Source organism: Pseudorca crassidens, chromosome 3 (genome assembly GCF_039906515.1).
Source record: "Pseudorca crassidens isolate mPseCra1 chromosome 3, mPseCra1.hap1, whole genome shotgun sequence".
NCBI classification, from domain to species: Eukaryota; Metazoa; Chordata; class Mammalia; order Artiodactyla; family Delphinidae; genus Pseudorca; species Pseudorca crassidens.
The window spans coordinates 2,899,834-2,921,394 of NC_090298.1; positions in this window are offsets into that span (position 1 = coordinate 2,899,834).

Genomic DNA, 21,561 nt, shown 5'->3' on the forward strand with positions numbered 1-21,561 from the left:
GACTCTTTGCTGGAGATTTTGGTAAAGGTATTCTGCAAGAAATTAAGCTTTTCTCTCCATGAATATTTGTTAAATGAATTAAAATCTAATAACTATATTAGAGATAGTTAGAAGCAAATTGCAAAATGATTACAACTGGATGATTTTATGAATGTAACACACAAACATGGTAAATGTATATGTGCACAGACACACATGCACATGAACATGGGCTAATTCTATAAGGGAAGGTTCTGGAATAAAATACACTAGATGGGGGAGGAAAAAAACAAGGATGGTGCGTTTCCCTTTTAATCATAGGACCCTGAGAATGATTGCTACCTTCACAGGTCACCAAAGTTTAAAAACAAATGCTCATCAAACTGTCAAAAATTAAATACAAAGAAAAAATATTAAAAGCAGCAAGGGAAAAGCAACAAATAACATACAAGGGAATCCCCAAAAGGTTAACAGCTGATCTTTCAGCAGAAACTCTTCAAGCCAGAAGGGAGTGGCAGGACATATTTAAAGTGATAAAAGGGGAAAACCTACAATCAAGATTACTCTACCCAGCAAGGATCTCATTCAGATTCAATGGAGAAATTAAAACCTTTACAGACAAGCAAAAGCTAAGAGAATTCAGCACCACCAAACAAGCTTTACAACAAATGCTAAAGGAAGTTTTCTGGGCAGGAAACACAAGACAAGCAAAAGACCTAAATTAACAAACCAAAAACATGGTAATAGGAAAATACATATCGATAATTACCTTAAATGTAAAAGGATTAAATGCTCCAACCAAAAGACACAGACTGGCTGAATGGATACAAAAACAAGACCCATATATATGCTGTCTACAAGAGACCCACTTCAGACCTAGGGACACATACAGACTGAAAGCAAGGGGATGGAAAGAGATATTCCATACAAATAGAAATCAAAAGAAAGCTGGAGTAGCAATTCTCATATCAGACAAAATAGATTTTAAAATAAAGACTATTACAAGAGACAAAGAAGGACACTACATAATGATCAAGGGATCACTCCAAGAAGAAGATATAACAATTGTAAATATTTATGCACCCAACATAGGAGCACATAAATATATAAGGCAAATGCTAACAGCCATAAAAGGGGAAATCAATAGTAACGCAATAATAGTAGGGAACTTTAATACCTCACTTTCACCAATGGACAGATCATCCAAAATGAAAATAAATAAGGAAACACAAGCTTTAGATGACACATTAAACAAAATGGACTTAATTGATATTTATAGGACATTCCATCCCAAAACAACTAAATACACTTTCTTCTCAAGTGCTCATGGAATATTCTCCAGGATAGACCATATCTTGGGTCATAAATCAAGTCTTGGTAAATTTAAGAAAATTGAAATTGTATCAAGTATCTTTTCTGACCACAAAGCTATGATACTAGATATCAATTACAGGAAAAGATCTGTAAAAAATAGAAACACATGGAGGCTAAACAATACACTACTTAATAACGAAGTGATCACTGGAGAAATCAGAGATGAAATTTAAAAAAATGCCTAGAAACAAATGACAATGGAGACATGACGACCCCAAACCTATGGGATGCAGCAAAAACAGTTCTAAGAGGGAAGTTTATAGCAATACAATCCTATCTCAATAAACAAGGAAAATCTCAAATAAACAACCTAAACTTACACTTAAAGCAATTAGCGAAAGAAGAACAAAAAACCCCAAAAGTTAGCAGAAGGAAATAATTATAAAGATCAGATCAGAAATAAATGAAAAAGAAATGAAGGAAATGATAACAAAAATCAATAAAACTAGTAGCTGGTTCTTTGAGAAGATAAACAAAATTGATAAACCATTAGCCAGACTCATCAAGAAAGAAAGGGAGAAGATTCAAATAAATAGAATTAAAAATGAAAAAGGATAAGTAACAACTGACACTGCAGAAATACAAAGGATCATGAGAGAGTATTACAAGCAACTCTATGCCAATAAAATGGACAACCTGGAAGTAATGGACAAATTCTTAGAAAGCACAACCTTCTGAGACTGAACAAGGAAGAAATAGAAAACATAAATAGCCTAATCACAAGCCCTGAAATTGAAACTGTGATTAAAAATCTTCCAATAAGCAAAAGCCCAGGATCAAATGGCTTCACAGGTGAATTCTATCAAATATTTAGAGAAGAGCTAACACCTATCCTTCTCAAACTCTTCCAAAATATAGCAGAGGAAGGAACACTCCCAAACCCATTCCATGAGGCCACCATCACCCTGATACCAAAACCAGACAAGGATGTCACAAAGAAAGAAAACTACAGGCCAATATCACTGCTGAACATAGATGCAAAAATCCTCAACAAAATACTAGCAAACAGAATCCAACAGCACATTAAAAGGATCATCATACACCATGATCAAGTGGGGTTTATTCCAGGAATGCAAGGATTCCTCAGTATACGCAAATCAATCAATGTGATACACCATATTAACAAACTGAAGGAGAAAAACCATAGGGTCATCTCAATAGATGCAGAAAAAGCTTTTGACAAAATTCAACACCGAGTTATGATAAAAACCCTCCAGAAAGTAGGCATAGAGGGAACTTACCTCAACATAATGAAGGCCATATATGACAAACCCACATCCAACATTGTTCTCAATGGTGAAAAACTGAAACCATTTCCTCTAAGATCAGGAAAAAGAGAAGGATGTCCACTCTCACCACTGTTATTCAACATAGTTTTGGAAGTTTTAGCCACAGCAATCAGAGAAGAAAAAGAAATAAAAGGAATCCAAATCGGAAAAGAAGAAGTAAAGCTGTCACTGTTTGTAGATGACACAATACTCTACATAGAGAATCCTAAAGTACTAGAGCTAATCAATGAATTTGGTAAAGTAGCAGAATGCAAAATTAATGCACAGAAATCTCTTGCATTCCTATACACTAATGATGAAAAATGTGAAAGAGAAATTAAGGAAACACACCCATTTACCATTTCAACAAAAGAAATAAAATACCTAGGAATAAAGCTACCTACGGAGACAAAAGACCTATATGCAGAAAACTATAAGACACTGTTGAAAGAAATTAAAGATGATACAAACAGATGGAGAGATATACCATGTTCTTAGGTTGGAAGAATCAACATTGTGAAAATGGCTATACTACCCAAAGCAATCTACAGTTTCAATGCAATCCCTATCAAACTACCAATGGCATTTTTCATAGAACTAGAACAAAAAATTTCACAAATTATATGGAAACACAAAAGACCCCAAATAGCTAAAGCAATCTTGAGAAAGAAAAACAGAGCTGGAGGAATCAGGCTCCCTGACTTCAGAATATACTACAAAGATAGAGTAATCAAGACAGGACGGAACTGGCACAAAAACAGAAATATAGATCAATGGAACAGGATAGAAAGAGATAAACCCATGCACATATGGTCACCTTATCTTTGATAAAAGAGGCAAGAGTATACAATGGAGAAAAGACAGCCTCTTCAATAAGTGGTGTTAGGAAAACTGGACAGCTGTACGTAAAAGAATGAAATTAGAACACTCTCTGACACCATACACAAAAATAAACTCAAAATGGATTAAAGACCTAAATATAAGGCCAGATACTATAAAACTCTTAGAGGAAAACATAGGAAGAACACTGTGACATAAATCACAGAGAGGTCCTTTTTGATCCACATCCTAGAGAAATAGAAGTAAAAACAACAATAAACAAATGGGACCTGATGAAATTTATAAGCTTTTGCATAGCAAAGAAAACTGTAAACAAGACCAAAAGACAACCTTCAGAATGGGAGAAAATATTTGCAAGCAAAGCAACTGACAAAGGATTAATCTCCAAAATATACAAGCAGCTCATGCAGTTCAATATCAAAAAAACAAACAACCCAATCCAAAAATGGGCAGAAGACCTAAATAGACATTTCTCCAAAGAAGATCTACAGACTGCCAACACACACATGAAAGGATGCTCAACATCACTAAGCATTAGAGAAACGCAAATCAAAACTACAGTGAGATATCATCTCACACCACTCAGAATGGCCATCAGCAAAAAATCTAGAAACAATAAATGCTGGAGAGGGTGTGGAGAAAAGGGAACACTCTTGCACTGTTAGTGGGGATGTAAATTAATATATCCACTAAGGAGAACAGTATGGAGGTTCCTTAAAAAATTAAAAATAGAACTAGCATATGACCCAGCAATCCCACTACTGGGCATTATACCTTAAGAAAACCATAATTCAAAAAGAGTCATGGGGGCTTCCCTGGTGGTGCAGTGGTTGAGAGTCTGCCTGCTGATGCAGGAGACATGGGTTCGTGCCCCGGTCCGGGAGCATCCCACATGCCGTGGAGCGGCTGGGCCCGTGAGCCATGGCCACTGAGCCTGCGCGGCCGGAGCCTGTGCTCCACAACGGGAGAGGCCACAACAGTGAGAGGCCTGCGTACCGCAAAAAAAAAAAAAAAAAAATAGTCATGTACCACAATGTTCATTGCAGCACTATTTACAATAGTGCTATTTACAATATTTTTAGTGCTATTTACAATAGCCAGGACATGGAAGCAACCTAAATGTCCATCAACAGATGAATGGATAAAGAAGATGTGGCACATATATACAATGGAATATTACTCAGACATAAAAAGAAATAAAATTGAGTTATTTGTAGTGAGGTAGATGGACCTGGAGTCTGTCATACAGAGTGAAGTAAGTCAGAAAGAGAAAAACAAATACCGTATGCTAACACATATATATGAAAACAAAAAACGGTTCTGAAGAACCTACGGGCAGGACAGGAATAAATACACAGATGTAGAGAATGGACTTGAGGACACGGGGAGGGGGAAGGGTAAGCTGGGACAAAGTTAGAGTGGCATGGACATATATACACTACCAAATGTAAAACATATAGCTAGTGGGAAGCAGCTGCATAGCACAGGGAGATCTGCTTGGTGCTTTGTGACCACCTAGAGGGGTGGAATAGGGTGGGTGGGAGGGAGACACAAGAGGGAGGGTATATGGGGATATATGTATACATATAGCTGATTCACTTGTTATACAGCAGAAACTAACACACCATTGTAAAGCAATTATATTCCAATTAAATGTTAAAAGGAAAATATTAAAAAGAAAAGTTTAAACCCAAAGAAAAATAAATTCTCCAGTTTACTTTTGGTTGTAGTTTTAAAATTTTAAATGGTTTCACAAAAATGTGAAAAGTGAACAGATCCCTTTAGAGAAGCTCTCTTGGCAGTCAGCTCTGACTCACGTTGTTTTATATATTTTAGAAAAGGATAAATATATAAAAATCAAGAGGTTGCACTGTCCTGACGGTCTAAGCTATTTCATGGAGTGGTTTTACTTCTCAGTGATAGCCTGCATGTAAGGATGTTTTGTTTAGGCAGAATTCAGCCGGAACAGTTAACAAAAGTAGCATCACTCTTGCTAAAATGAATGAATGAATGAATGAATGAGTTAAGGGGAATCCACGCTTTCTAAGGGTGCAGGCCTCCGTAGTCGTGCCCAGTGCTGCTTTTAATACTGTGCTCACATGACTTTCCCCCTCGTCCTAAAGTAGCTGCTAGGGTTGCTTCTCGCTCTTAGCTGTATCTCTACAAGTTGAAGAAACAGATCGGCTCATAGAGGGAAGGTGTGGACTCCACGTGCCGGGAAGCCAGCAGACTCAGATGCCTCCGTCCCCGCTTGACAATCACAAAGGGGCCTCGACTGAGAAGGCTCGTTTCTGTCAAAGTCTGTGGGAGTCTCAGCAAACTTGAGGGCACAGCGTCTGCGTCACTATCACACCACCACCCTTGCTTCCTGCTCCATTGTTTTTTTTTTTTGCGTCCTCCTAGTATTTATTTTTTAAACAATCGCGTCTGCAACGGACTCCAATTTCTCAACCGCGGATGACATCTCCTTCCATATTCAGAACAGGCATGGAATATGAATCCCAGAAAATGTCAGAAATCTCTCTTTTCAACGATTCTTCTCAACGTCACTCTGCTTGTTGCATTGTTCTGGGAAAGACAGAAGATACGGTTTATGATGAGGCCACACCTCCTAAGAATAGAGAAAATACCCCAGAAATACTAAACACATTGGCCAAATTATTATATATTTTCTTCCTTTTTAAGGAAAGTAAGCACATTTTTAATGTATTTTGTATTATAAATTATAAATTTATATTATATAACATTTGTACATTGTGTTAAATATAACAAGATACATGTTATGTTGTTATACATTGCAAATAATATATTTAAAATGATAAAATATCAATATTTTATATAACAATGTGACAATAAAGATGATTTACTACATAAAAATAATCGTGTGCTCGATCATTTACAGAAGAATCAAGTTTATTGTAGCATCTTTCTTGGTTTCTCTTCAAAATGTGTGTAATGCCCACTCAGAGAGAGAACCATAAATACAGTGGACATTTCTGGAGGGTAAGGGGCATTCTAGAAGAGAAGCTATGAGTTCAACTCATACAATTTTATTTGAGTTTGGGTGGAAACTGTTTAAGGCAATATACACCACCACTCACATCTGAACTCAAGTTGGCCTCCTCGTCTATTGAAAGAGTCTAAACAAAAAATCCTCATTCTCCGGGCGAGAGTTCTACAAGGTAGATCTGAAAAGGAAATCCTTCCTCATCACATTCCAAGCCTTGTTGTTTCATCCATGCCCAAGCCTGTGTGAGCAGTTAGATCTCAGCGGTAGGAGGAAGGCTGGTGAGATGACCAGCCGAGGTATTCACGGTCAGAGACAGCAAGAGCTGGACGCCTGCCCCAGCCCCAGGCCCAGAGTCTGCAGGACAATCCTCCGCTCCTGAGGTTGGACCCGGTCAGAGCTCCCAGCCTCCATCTGCAATAACTCTCTGGTCCAAATGAGGAAAGATACACCTGGCAAAACAGGCAAAATCCCGCCACCCTGACATGCTGGTCCCTACATCCCTGACGATCTCAAACCACAGCCCCACTGTCAACAATGCCAACGTCACTAAGGCCTAATTTGGCAATTTCAGTCCACAGTCTTGAGATCGCTTCAGCTGAAAAATAAAAAAAAAGCTTCTCCACTAATCCTGGCCCATATGCAGCTTGTCATGAATCAGGCACTTTCTGCTCCAGGAGCAGTCAAGGGACACAGCTGTGTTTCTTCTCTTATGTTCCTCCTGCATAAGGACAGTTGCCAGTTAAGGAAAGCCACTTTAATAAATTAGGGAAATGCCAAGGAAGCTTCAAACCATGAAGAATCTGATGGGTTCTTAGAGTGACTTCTTCCAAGTGGAAAAGAGGCGCGGACACCTGCGAGGCTGCAGTCCAGCTGCAAGGGCACCTGCTTCCTGCGGAATCGTGCGTGTCCATCAGGGTGAGGCCACATCCTGGGCAGCTTTTAGGTGCTAAGACAAGACGGAGAATTGATGTGGGCTCTGGCCCTGGAATGGTGTGTTTTAGTAAGTAAATGAACTATCCACATGACATTAAGAAGAAGTCTGGTGGAATAAAAACACGGTCATTGGAAACGCCATGAGTGGGTCTAAACCAGTCATCAGTGGGTTAGAACAGCAGCTGGGTGAATTTCGGGTGCTTTCACAGCCGTCCAGTCCACATCTGGGACGTGGTCACGGGCTGCCAAAGCTAATCGGTTTGCTCATTTTCATAAGCACACTTTTTCTCACACGATAAAGCTAAGTCACTCATGAATTTGTTCATTCATTTCACAAACATTTAGCAATAACCTGAGTGAAAGGAAAGGTTCCCGCAGCAACGGTCAGGACTGGAGTGGTGCAAAGGGATGTTTAAGGTATCAGAGCTGAAGGAATTTGAAATTTGTAATTAAAAAAGAAAGGGAGAAATCAAGAATATACACAAGTTACAAATGTCTCTCCTGCCAGACTTGTGTTTTTTCCTCTCTAAGCAAGAACTTTCATGTGTTTTCTTCACTGTTGTATCCTGGGGCCCAGAGCAGTGCCAGGTACTCAGGAGGTACTCCGTAAATGTTTGTTACATAAGCGAATGGACAGACACTTGTGTCTGAAATCTACAAAGACTAGGGGGTATCTAGGAGGTGAAAATACCAACCCGCAATCTTAGGTGTACCGTAAAATGACCTGATTTTTCCAAAGCCCAGCTTGCTCTCTCTCTCTCTCTCTCTCTCTCTCTCCTTTCTTCAAGGGGGCAGAAAATTGAAGTCCATCAATAAGGTCGCTTCCAGTGATTTTCTGGGTTCATCTTCCCTCACCTCTTAGCTGTACCAAGGGTCCTCCGAGAGTGGACCAAGTTTCCGAGTGTAAGGAGATTGTGTACTTTTCCGGGTAGGGGCGGTCCTGCTCTGGACGCTCACCTGTCCTCCATGACCTGCGGCCTCAGGTGAATGGCTGGGAGCCTCCTCGTCTGAACCTCCAGGGCACCTGGGAAATACCGCTTGGCTGCCCCCCCCACCCCGACTCCCAGACTCACCCATCACCCTCTGCCCAGGTGAGTGAGATAGTCATCGCAGGCACAGAGGGGACTCCGGGGGACTGGCAGCAAACGGGGGACACAGACCCTTCTTCATTTTCCATCACAGCCCTCCTTCCTGAGGATCTCGGCCCAGGTCACAGAACATGGGCCCCTTCCCCAGGAGACCCACCAGGAAACTTCCAGAGGCTCCTCGGATTCTGTCTTCCAACCCCCAGGCCTTTTACCCTGTCCTCGGGCAGGACCCTGAGGCTCTTCTTTTCGTCCCAGTTTACGTTTGTTCCTGTTTTCATTTTCCTTTTAAGGAAAAACCCTTTCTTTTAAAACTCCAGTCTCTTTGTGCTGTGTACTTGATGGTGAGGGGCATTTTCTTAAACAGACCTCAGCCTCCCTGCTGTTGCCCTGAAGCCGTGGGCAGGTCTGTCTTCTCTGGCTGATCTTTGGGCGGGGCAGTGCTTGGTGATGGGGGTCGATGTTGGCCCCCAGCGTCGCCCGCTCGAGGCCAGCACACCCGGGGGCTGTGGGCTCTCGAAGGCCCAGCCGGTCACCACAAGAGCTGTCCCTGGGTTTACCTAAACTCACTTAAAAAAATTCCCTTCTGCTAAGAGATGCTCCATCTGAGGTCAGCTATGTGTATCTCTTATTTATTTTTTTATTTTGAAGCAAATGTAAGCTCACAGAAAACTGTAAATATAACGCAGAGAGGTCCTGTCAACATTTTACCTAGTTTCCCTCCGTGGTTTTCTCAGAAATAACTTATACAATTTTAAAAAATTGTGTACTTTTAAAACTTTTTATGTGTTTGAAGCAGGAGAATCAGCCGTTACCACTCAGCGTACCCCTGCCCCAGCCAAACACCCTGTTTATATTCTCCTAAGAGGCTTTCTGACAGCGCCTGGCTTTACAGGTTCTTATCCATCAATAAGTCACTCTGGAGTGTGTGTGCGGGGTGTGTGCGTGTGTGTGTTGTGGTGTGGGTGTGTGTTTGTGTGCATGAGTGTACGTGTGGCATGTGGTTGTGTGTGCATATGTGTCTATGTGTATGCGTGAACACATGAGATGTGTGTGTGTACGTGTGAGTGTGTGGTATATGAGTGTGATGTGTGCGTGTGTGTGTGCATGCGTCTGGGGTGTGCAGGTGAGTGGTGTGTGGTGCACATACGTGCTGTGTTTCCACTTGCCCTGCTAAGTTCCACGCTCATGCAGTCCCAGGCACCTGCTGGGGTGCCCTGACTCTCGGCGCCAAGCCCAGTGGGGTCTGGTCAGGGGCACCAGGCCTCCTCGGCACACAAACCCCTTCTGGCATTCGTATGGACGTGAGAAGGGGTTTGGGTCCATGGTCTCCTACGAGCCGGTGGGTGTGGAAGAGAGCTCAGGGGTGGGACGGACTTGCACATCTCGTTTTGGAAAGAAGAGGCCCCTCATTTTAGCCATGTGCAGACAGATGGGCCACGCCCAATCACTTATACTTTTTAAATCTCAGAGTCTTTAAGCGAGTGCCTAGGAAACCGGACATTTGTGGGATTTTGGTCAAAACAGCAGGTCTGCGAGATCACACCCGGCCCTGATAGGTACCACACGGCGGCTGTGCCCTCAGGTTGCCCCCTGCACAGGCCTCTCCCATCACAGCGGGATCTGAATCCAGATCCAGGGTGCTGCTCCCACCCTGTGGAAGGGCAACATGCAGGGACCTTGCCGGGGGCTCTGGGCTCTCAGGACCGGGCCGCGTGGGGACGTCTCGCTTTGGCCTTGAACAGAGCTTCTGAGGCATCCACAGAGGCATTAAGTTTATTTGTTGACTATTTTCTCTTCAACTGTGATGAGTTTGAACTCCTTCCAACATAGAAGAGCTGGAACAAAATCTAAGAGCGATAGTTGAGACCTTTCCCTAAGCAGTATCTTAGTGAAAAAGAAATCACGGCAATTCCATCGGCCTGTGGTTTCCATGTGGTGAAGTTCCAGGTGTGGTCTGTGTGGTGCTGATGCAGAGGAAAAGGCACGAAGGGGACTAAAGTTCCACCAGAGAGCAGCGCACGGACGCACACATGCCCTCGACTCGTTGCTCCTGTGCGTTAACTGGCGTGATGTCCAGTAAGCGGGAAAACTCAGAGATGCTGGCGGTGAGGACCCCGCACCCTCTCCACCTCACGGTGACTCAGACCCGCTGCCGGTGTGACCTCTGCCAGGAGGAGAAAGCGCTGATTCCCGCAGAGCCGGCAAGTGGGGAGAAGGTGAAACCTCCTCTCCGCCAGTGACGGTGGAATTGCCTGGCCGTGTAATGAAGTTAATGTTTTGTGGAATTTACAGCCTGGTATTAATAGTTTCTTCGCCAGACACCCTCCTCCGACTTCTTCGTTTTCCACCAGGTTTTTTTTTTTTAACCACAAAAGAAACAGGACAATGTGTGAAGGCTCATTAATTCTCTTTGGTTTTGATTTCCTGCTTCTCTTTTTTGCTCACCTCATCCTGGAGGTTAAACAAGAGGCATGTCATCAGCCTTTCCAGAAGCTCTGGTTCACGGGAGGGTGAAATGGAGAGCCTCAGAGCTGTTGGCCCTTCTCGCCCCCGGCCTTCAGTGTCCGCCGTCTTATTGCCTCTTCAATCAGCAATTACACAGGCAGGAACAATGGACCTACCGCTTTCACGACCTGGCCTCAAATTTGCCTTGATTTGCCAATGTGTGTCATAGCAACACTCCCTTTGCGGGTCGGGGGAGCCTAATTACAGGATGAAGATGGATTGGGGCCTGAGAAGGGCTCACCCTGGGGACTGTACGCCGGCCCCCTGCCCTTCATCCCACTGGATCCTGACCCCCGGCTGCCCCGAGTGCCCACCTGACCCAGGGATGCTGAAAGGACGCAACCTGCTCCTCGGGACCCTTCAAGTCCCTGCAGAGGGAGGAGGGGGTGCGGAGATGTGGCACCTCTGGGGGCCAGAAAGAAAATCCTGAGACGGGGCTGAGGGCCTGGCTCTGACCCATGGACGATGGTGCCGTGGAGACGTGTGTGAGAGGACTGCAGGTGAGCCCAAGCCCTTTCTGTCTTCTTGGCCTGAGTTTGCGTCTGGGGGACGTGATCTGAGGCCGTTCTCACTCCCTTTCAAATTGTGAGGAAAATAACGTGTGTAAATTAGAGGAAAACTGAACTATAATTTCCAAAGTAAAGAGGCCAATTCTGGCAGACAAAAAAATTGACAAACACCACTTATTTGAAAAAAAAGGTTTTGATACAACTACATTGATTCTTGTTCCTTTATCCACTGCGAGGAACCGCCAACTCGGATATCAGATCTGCTGCTTTCCCTGCTGTAGGAATGTCATCCGAGGAGCCGGTGACCAGGGCTCTCCACCCCTCTGCACCTGTCAGATCCCTTCCTCAAGAACAGAGCTTCCTGGAGAGGAGCTCACAAGGGCACAGCTGTCAGACTGCCCTAGCGTGGCTGTCGCTCTTGCACTGGCCCATGTTGGTGCCCTGGGCCTGCTGACACAGAAAACCACAGCGGCCAAAGACAGCAGAGGCTGCTAGCACAGTCCTGGAGCCAAAAGCATGAATGCGAGGTGTCGGCAGGACGGAGCTCTCTCTGAGGCTCCGGGGGAGGGTCCCTCCTCCAGCTGTCTGCGGCATCCCTGGGCTTATAGAGCATCCTTCCATCTCTGCTTCTTTCTTCCTCTGCTTCTTCTGTCTGTGTTTCTGCTTTCTTTTTATAAGGATACCAGTCACTGGATTAGGGCCCAGGCCTACCATGATGTCACCTTAATCAATTGCATCTGCAAAGACCCAATTCTAAATAAGGCCCTGGGGTTTAGGACCCAAACCTGTCTTTTGTGGGGACGTGATCCGACCACAGCAAGTTCTGACTATGATGCTAAAAAGAAGGCAGGGCTTCCCTGGTGGTGCACTGGCCTGCCGATGCAGGGGACACGGGTTTGTGCCCCGGTCCAGGAAGATCCCATGTGCCGCGGAGCGGCTGGGCCTGTGAGCCATGGCTGCTGAACCTGCGCGTCCGGAGCCTGTCCTCCGCAACGGGAGAGGCCACAACAGTGAGAGGCCCGTGTACCGCCAAAAAAAAAAAAAAAAAAGAGGGCAGTAGTGGAGAAAGAGCCTTGGGACTCACCTCCTAAGAGTCTCCTTCCCAGGTTCCACCAAGAGCCAGCCATCCCGTTGTGCTCAGGTCTGTAATGTGAGCTCTGCCTTTTCTCTCTCCCTGTTCCCCCCACCGGCACAAAGAGCCCCCTCTGCCCAGTGGTGCCTCGGAACCTCCAGGATGCCTTACACATAAGAGTGAGGACTTCAATGTGTCTGCAGAGACCAGCCTTCAACATCACTCTTCATCCTTGTGAAGCATCGATTCAGAGAAACATTACTGTATCCATGGATGTTTTATTTATAAAAGGAAATCTTAAGGTTAAAATTATGGCAACCACATAATAAAGACTGTTAGCAAAACTACTTCCTTCTTCCTCTGATTTCCCACTTAGAGCTTAAATGTACCTACTAAGATAACAGTGTCCCCTCCTGCCTGAAGGATATGGAAAATCATAAAAGGTACGGTCCTTATGAGGGTAGGTGGTATCGATGGCATCTTTTCTCTTGAGAAATAAAGTAAAAAATAGCCTGGTCACAGTTGGAGTTCGTTAAGCCCAGATTCCATCCTAATTATCACTGTATGCGATAAACTTAGCCCTGTAGAAATATGATATTTCTTCACGTTTTGATGCTAGAGTTATAATAATAAAATCTTCAGTGCTCTTTACCTAAGAAATATTTTGAATCCTGAAAGAAATAAAATTATTCAAAAAACCCAGCAAAACTGTGATTTCATTCCAATTCCAATCCAGAGAAAGAAATTGCTGACTTCCTTCAATGTTGCTTGCCAAGGGAAATCTATGCCTTAATTCAGGGCCGTTGTCATATTTTGCAATCTCTCCTGTAGAAAGAAAGTTATTCAAACTATCTGGGAATGAAGTGTACAGGAAAGGAAGAATGCATGTTAATATTCTGTGGTCTAATTCCTCAGCAACAGACCACATAGCATTTTCTTTCTTTTCATCTCCCATCCTGGCCTCAGTGCAGACTCCGGGTCACAAAAGATTGAGCTAATTCTTACCATAATTTAGACAGCTGAGAACTTTTTAAGCTTTTATTTTAACTCTTTTACAAAGCCTTTTGGTCTAGGTTGTTTTGATGTTTTCGTTCTCTGAGGGAAAGTGTTAACATATCACCTGATGTGTGCGTGAACTGTGGGTGGGAAACCTGAGTTATTCTGTCTGGAGAAGTGTCCCCAGCAGCCCAGGCTCACGGACTGTACCCGGGCTTCCTTCCCCTGGTGTGGGGCTTGGGGGTGGACCCCCAGGCTGGAGGGGCCGTGACGCTGTCCTGGACCACCGTACTTGTCCCTTCTCGTCCTGTCAGGCTGCTTTCCCGTCCAGATCGTTCAGCCAGGAGAGGTAATGGCAGCCTCCTCTTGGCTGTGTTAGAAGTGCTGAAGGGAGATGGTGATGATTATAACGGGCGATGTTTCTATAACCAGCTCATCAAAACAGATGGGAGACCGCAGATTCATTCAATTTCACTTTTAAAATGTCGTGAAATAACAGAAAATGGCACACGAGGGGTGGCCATCTCTGAATCTCTGTGTCCAACGCAAAATCCATAAATCCCTCCAGGGCGTGGCCATGTCCTCCTGTGCGGTTGACCCTCTGCTGTGAGGAGTGTGATCTCTGGAGGAGAACACAGAATGCAGAGGTGCTGTCTCCAGAGGAGAGGAGTGTGGGCTCTGGGGAAGTAGCCCCTGGACGCAGCAGGCTCCCTCTGGGGCTGCTCTGTGACGGGTGCACGTTCTCCGCCTTGCCTCCTGGGGTGGAGGAAGGACTAGTCACCAAGACCCCCAACCTCTTCTGGGGGACACAGTGAGTGGGTCCACTTGGAAGGGATGCCGCTTGGGACGGCTGCTAGGTTGCACAGAGCGACCGCCATTCTGAGGCTGTTTCTGAGCCCATCATGGGCAGACGTCTCCTTGCAGGCACCCCCCCCCCCCCGCCATCTTACTAGGAGTGGTTTTGACAAAATAAACATGTTATGGTTTGTCTGTCTCAAGCACAGGATGGATGAATCTATCAGAACCTCCTAGGAAAGAGTGGCAACAGACAGACCCATCCGGCAAGTATGAAACTAGGAGGGCGAGGTGTCTTTTTGGACGAAGACTCAGGGCTGCCTTTGGGGACGAAAAACTGCGCTCCATCAGCTGAAACGTTTTTCAGCATTTGATGATGTGTCGTGAGGATACTTCGAGGATGAGGTTTAGCGAGACCTCAGGAACTTATGATCTCAACTCAAGGATCCCAGCTGACCCCAGGATCAGAGGGCAGAGACCCCTGTCACCTCCGGGGTGCTTTGGTCCATGTGGGATGCACCCTAATGGCAAGGTCACATAGAGAGGCAGGATTTAGACCAAGTGGACCTGCACAGCCACGTGGGTGAGCCAGAAATGAACTAGCAGTCATTTTCACTATAAACTGAATTATTATACTCTCAACTATCAGCTGACAGCTTGCACTAGGTGAGCAGTTTTGAAGAGGAAAAACAACCGGTTAACTTTTGGAAGCTGGGGTAGCAGAGAAGAGAGTGAGCTAACGTTGTTCCATTGAGTCAATGCCTTATGTGCCAGGCACAGGGCTGATCGTCTTACATTCCTTGTTTTATTTCTCCTGCCAACAACTCTGGCTGGTATGAATATATCCACTGTGTAGGGAAGAGGTTGAGGCTCAGAGAGGTTCAGTAACGTGTCCTGGTTAACACAGCTGACTAATGGCAAAGTAGAATTTCCAACCCGGCTCTGCCCAAACACCCTTTGACCCCTCTCCCTCACAGCAAGCTTTTGTAGTCCAGAGTAAACTGGGAGTTGAGTGGGCCTCCCCAGTGCCCGGAGGAGAAGGGCACAAGACATCTCCCCGGAGGAAAGTGGGGTCTGAGCACCGTGATGTCCTGGTGGGTCTGCCATGCCAGGCACACCTCTTCCACGACCTGCACGGAAGCCTCAGGAAAAATGCCTCCTGGGAAGTGGAATTGAGGCAGGACTGGGGGTGACTGGGATGAGACAGGGAAGAGTGAGGTGGGTTCTCGCACAGGGCACAGGGAAGCACAGGGCGTGCCCAAAGCCGGGCAGAGGGTTTCCCCAGAGGACAATCTAGATGCAGGGCAGGCGGGAGTCAGGCGGCAGAGTGACAGCTTAGGAAGGGGGTGTATAGATATTCCCTGGGAGTCACCAAAGGCCTTTTGGGGACCACAGGGATGGTGCTCGAGGAGGTGAACAGAGGGGCTCACCCTCGACTTTGGTACCCAGACCTGCCCTCTGAGCCCGAGGTGATGAAGCCCCTGCCGTGCTCCAGGCAGCACAGCCTGGAGGGACCAGGCTCTCTGAGCAGGCAGAGAGAAGATACTCATCTATCTGTATCCAGAACGCTATCTCCCTGGTATCTGAGCGCGCTGAACAATAGACCAGTGCACGGGCTTCCACCCACACGAGAGAGAAATCTTCCGCTTATCACCCCCACCAGCCGGTGCCATGTCTCCACGCATCCTTGGACCACGGGGCTTCTTTTTTTTTTTTTTTTTTTTTTGCGATATGCGGGCCTCTCACTGTTGTGGCCTCTCCCGTTGCGGAGCACAGGCTCCAGACGCGCAGGCTCAGCGGCCATGGCTCACGGGCCCAGCCGCTCCGCGGCATGTGGGATCCTCCCGGACCGGGGCACGGACGCATGTCCCCTGCATCGGCAGGCGGACTCTCAACCACTGTGCCATCAGGGAAGCCCCCACGGGGCTTCTTAAACAGGGCGATCAGGATGCGCGAGGGAGGCCCCCGGGGCAGCGAGACCTCATCCCCCCTGCATTTGCATGAACCTTGGATGTCCGTAGAGGGGGCCGGGCCTTAGGTGACCCTGCAGTCCCAGGTCCTGAGGCCCGGGCAGGAGGGCATCCTGACTTGCACCAGCTCTTCCAGGGGGAGGGGCCTAGCACAGCCTGCTGCAGCCGCAGGGCCCGGGAGCACAGCTGGCCACCCTAAGCCCCTCCCCTCTGGCAGCGTGCTCCCCCTTCACGTAGACCGTGCCGGCTTCCTACCCACCCCGGTTCATCTACGGACCGCACCGACTCTGTCGTTATTTAGATATTGACGCACCAAAGCCCTTACCCCAGGGACTAGAAAGGAAGATACACGAGAAGGCCTTGGTCCTGCGCTTCAGGTTCCACTGGACAGCACCTAGGGGTCTTGAACTAGATGCCAGAAGGTAAGTGACAGCAGGGACACTGGTGTTTGTGGCTAGAACAGCTATTGAGCAAAAAGAGCACTTTTCCTGGACGCACATCACCCGATACCCCACTGTGCAGCTCACGGCATCCCTGTGGTCCCTAGACATCCAAGGGTCCCTTTGGGGCCAGGAGGGGCAGCAGAGGTGCCGTCCTTGCTGTGTCTTCAGGGAGAGGCTTCCTCCCCATCATCGACTCCATAACCCCCAGGTCCACAGACACAGGAACCGACGTGTATGTGGTTACTGAGCAACTCTTGCGGGGGCCACACTGCTGCGGGAGTTTTGTCTTCTCTCTTCCAGTCTTCCCACCTGGCCACGTGGCCTTGCAAAATGTTGCTTAGCCCTTGGACACCTTAACTTTGCAGAAACTCTAAAAGCTCACGGGCTGCTTTCCCAGCAGCAGCGCACACCATGGCTCCACCCTGTACTTATCAGAGAGGCGTCCGGTGTCCGGATTCTTTTTAGAGTTTTCTTTTTTTTTAATTTGAAAATAAAGTTTATTCATTTTTTTTTTCAGATTATAAAAGTAATATACAGTTTTTTTAAAAAAAATATTAGAGTATAGTTGATTTACAGTGTTGTGTTAGTTTCAGGTGTAAAGCAAAGTGATCTTTTATACCTATACATATACCTATACATATATACCTATACATATATAGGTATATATGTTATACCTATACATATATTCATTCTTTTTCACATTCTTTCCCCTTATAGATTATTACGAGATATTGAGTCTAGTTCCCTGTGCTGTACAGCAGCACCTTGCTGGTTATCTGTTTTGTATCTAGTAGTGTGTGTCTGTGAATCCCAAGCTCCTAGTTTATCCCCCCACCCATGTTTCCCCTTTGGTAACCATAAGTTTGTTTTCTGTGTCTGTGTGTCTGTTTCTGTTTTGTAAATAAGTTCATTTGTATCATTTTTTAAAAATTAGATTCCACATATGAGTGATACCTTATGATATCTGTCTTTCTCTGTCTGACTTCCTTCACTCGGTACGATTATCTCTAGGTCCATCCATGTTGCTGCAGACGGCATTATTTCCTTCTTTCTTACGGCTGAGTAGGAGTCGATTGTATAAATATATACATCACATCTTCCTTTTCAGAATTTTCTTGGCATCTTTGTCTCCAGTGGTGGCCCTGGCATACATCTGCAGGGGACAGCTGGTGGCCGAGTTTCCACAGAGCGGGAAGAGGGAGGGAAGAGAAGAAATCTTTGGTCCGCGGCAGCAGATGTCTTCGAGGATCGGGCTGGGTATAGCCAGACGACGCAGGCTGGGAGCACTTGCCAGTACACGGCTGGTCTGGCAGGGGGGGCCCAGGTTTACGGCCGGTGCTGTGTATGCCCCGTGTGATCCCCTCTCCTGGGGGGTAGTCAGAACCTGAGCGAATGGGATTTGGCCCATGATTCAGTGGTCTTACACGGCATATCAGTTGGCCTGGGCTGCAGGGGCTTAAACAACAGGCACGTATCTTCCCACAGCCCTGGAGGCGAGAATCCTGCAACCAAGGTGTCGGCCAGTTGGTTTCCTGTGAGGCCTCTCTCCTCAGCTTGCACATGGCCACCTTACCTCTGCCCTCACAAGGCCATCCCTCTGTGTATATCTGTGTCCTAATCTCTTCTCATAATGACTCCAGTCACCTAAGGGGACCAGGGCCCACCCATATGACCTCATTTTACCTGAATCACCTCTTTAAAGCCCTAACCTCTAAATACAGTCACAACTGGGGGTTAGGACTCCACCATCTGAATTTTGAGGGGGCAAAAATCAGCCCAGAACCTATGGCAAAAATGAAGGGGGTTTGCACCTATAATTAAGGTCTCAAATTAATTGATGTTTCAGTTAAGGAAGAGGGGAACTCTCCTTAGTGGGCTTGTTCCAATCAGGTAAAAACCTTAGAAGGCGGACTGGGTCCTTCTGGAGACAGAGAGACACTGTCTTACTGGCCTAGAGGAAGCACACAGCCACGTCCTGGGCTGCTGGCGGGGAGGTGGCCTCTGGGGGCAAGGGCTTCACTCCTACAAGCGCAAGCTCTTGAATTCAGCCGACGGCCCGAGCCTCTTGGAAGCAGGCCTTTGCCTGGCTGAACGTCCTGCTGAGAACACAGCCCACTGATGCCTAGATTTCAGCCTCGTGAGGCCACAGGCAGAGAGCCTGCCTCGGCCGTGCCCGGATTTCTGGCCCGTGGAGGCTGTGGGATAATTGAGGGTTGTTGTTTCACGTCACTGAAGCTGTGGTTCTTGTTATCCAGCAAGAAAAGGAATCCAGAGGGAGGGTGCCCGGACGTCTGCATTGGGAGAACACTCTCTTCTACTCCTTTTCAAGTTCAGAAATGATGAAAATGAGTCTTCGGCCACTGCATGTCTGTTGTGATTTCTAGGAAAAGGGAGGCCTTCCTTATTCTAGAAGAGAGAAGCGTGGAGGAAAGGTCCTGACCTTTCTGGGGGGTGGGGCTGGTCAGCTTGGCCTCGTTGGTCCCACTGAGCCAGCTGCCCACTCAGAGCTGAGTCTCCACTGTATCACCTCCACAATCGCCGGCCCTCTCCTGGTTGCCATGAGGCCAGAAACCCGCGTGCACATCCTAGCCCCTCTGGTCCAGGTCTGGGGCACTTGACTGCTGCTTTGTGAAGAACACATGTGGGTGAACAGGACTTTATGTAGAGAAGACATGACGTCACCACCTAGATGTGCCCTTCCTTAAACCCTCCTTTGTCCCCACCTGGCTTTCACAGGACTCGTCCCGCATTTTTCCTCCCTTGGTCAGTGCCTGAATACGGTTGGAATCTTATTAAACTGCTCTAGGTCTGAAGGCCTCTATTTGGCTTTACCACACATCAGCTCCCAAAGAGCTGACGCTTCCTGGGAAACCCCAGATCCGAACGAGAACCCATGGGCCACCTCTGTGGCCTGGGGGGCCCACCTTCCTGGGCCACCTCCGTGGCCTGGGGGGCCGGGGATAGAGCTAATGCCTGCCGTCCTGGAGCGGGGACCCCAGGCTACACACCTGAGCCTGACACGTCCAGCCGGAGCGTCAGGAGCCTCTTGGGAAATGGAAACTGCAGTGAGCACATCTTCTCGTTTCTGTATTTAACGTTTTGACATGTTGGGTCTCACTGGCCCTGCAGGGAAGGCTGCTTCCAGGCTGGCTCCCTCCCGGGGGGCAGCAAGCAGTGCTGTCAGCCCGCCGTCCACGTGCAAACCAGCCAACCCAGAGGCACACTGCCACCGTCCCGCTGCCCTCCTCAGCCCAGGGCAGGCCCCAGACGACTCCGGACAGAACAGACCCTGTGCCCTGGGGCCCGCAGGAAGCGCTCACCCTGCCACCTCCCATCCTTCCCATGGAACCCAAGCAAGCGGTCTTGCCGTGTTTCTCCCTTGCCCTCTGACTCCTGATCAGCCCGCTGCTTCCGTGTGTGGCCACTTTGGCGAGCTGGACCTCCTGTTTCTAGGGACCTGTGAGTATAAGCCCTTCCTCCTCACTCATGACAGTCATGCTATGTCCGTGTGTCCTTCCTTTCCTGACTCAAACAGAATCTCAGACACCCTGTGAAAACAGAAGTCATACTTTAGTCAGAAGCAAGGTGACATCCTTAAGTGAGTCCCGAGGCCCCAGTCTGAGGGCCGGCTCTCCTTCTCCCTGGATGATGGACCTCAAGGTACCATTGCTACTCCAAGCCTCAGCCTCCCCTCAGGGAGATGCAGGCAAAGAATCCTACCTGTCGGGGCTTCCCTGGTGGTGCAGTGGTTGAGAGTCCACCTGCCGATTCAGGGGACACGGGTTCGAGCCCTGGTCTGGGAAGATCCCACATGCCGCGGAGCAGCTAGGCCCGTGAGCCACGACTACTGAGCCTGCGCGTCTGGAGCCTGTGCTCCGCTACAAGAGAGGCCGCGATAGTGAGAGGCCCGCGCACCGCGATGAAGAGTGGCCCCCACTTGCCACAACTAGAGAAAGCCCTCACACAGAAACAAAGACCCAACACAGCAAAAATAAATAAATAAATTAAAAAAAAAAAAAAGGAATCCTACCTGTCTTCAGGAGGCAAAGGGATGAGGATGGAAAGGACGTACAAGTTTAGAAATGTATGTCGTCACCCCCCACACCTAAGGAGGATGAGAGGGTGATGACACCAGCAACCCAGCAGAGAGTTGTCATGGTAACTGCTTAGCACCGGTCCAGGCCCAGACTGCCATGATCTGAAGGGCTCTACTCAGCTAGGAGTGACTTTTAAAGTCCTGGGAACTAACCCGGATAATTCATCCTCATTTGCTGTAGAAATACTCTTTTTAGATTCCTATTTATTTTTTAGGTGTAAGTGGATTTATCCTTATGCAAAATGATGATTTTCACGTGGGTCATAAAAAGAGAATTCATCTCCACCCACAGTGTTGGAAGGGAACCAACTTTGGGGGTGGGGGCAGGACCTCGGGTTCCCACTTCCTGGTTCTGTCCTTTGCTCCCTGGCTGACCTCAGAAAAGAGGCTGAATTTCTCTGGGCCTCAGCGTCCTTCCACAGAGAGCCAGTGGGTTGGGAGGAAACATCTACACTTACTTCCAAATATCAAATCTCAGTCTCTGCCACAACCCGTCCTGGGTTTAAAGGGTTCAGTCTGTCTTGAATCACCCAAAGGGCAGGCAGGAAAGACTCAGGCAGTCATTCCTGGAGTGAATAGAACAGAGTGACTTTACAAACATCATTAAACAAACCTTCCAGGTGTCATCAGCTCATGTTCAGCTTCTGTTTTACTCAGCGACTCACGTTGGATTGAAAGTCCTT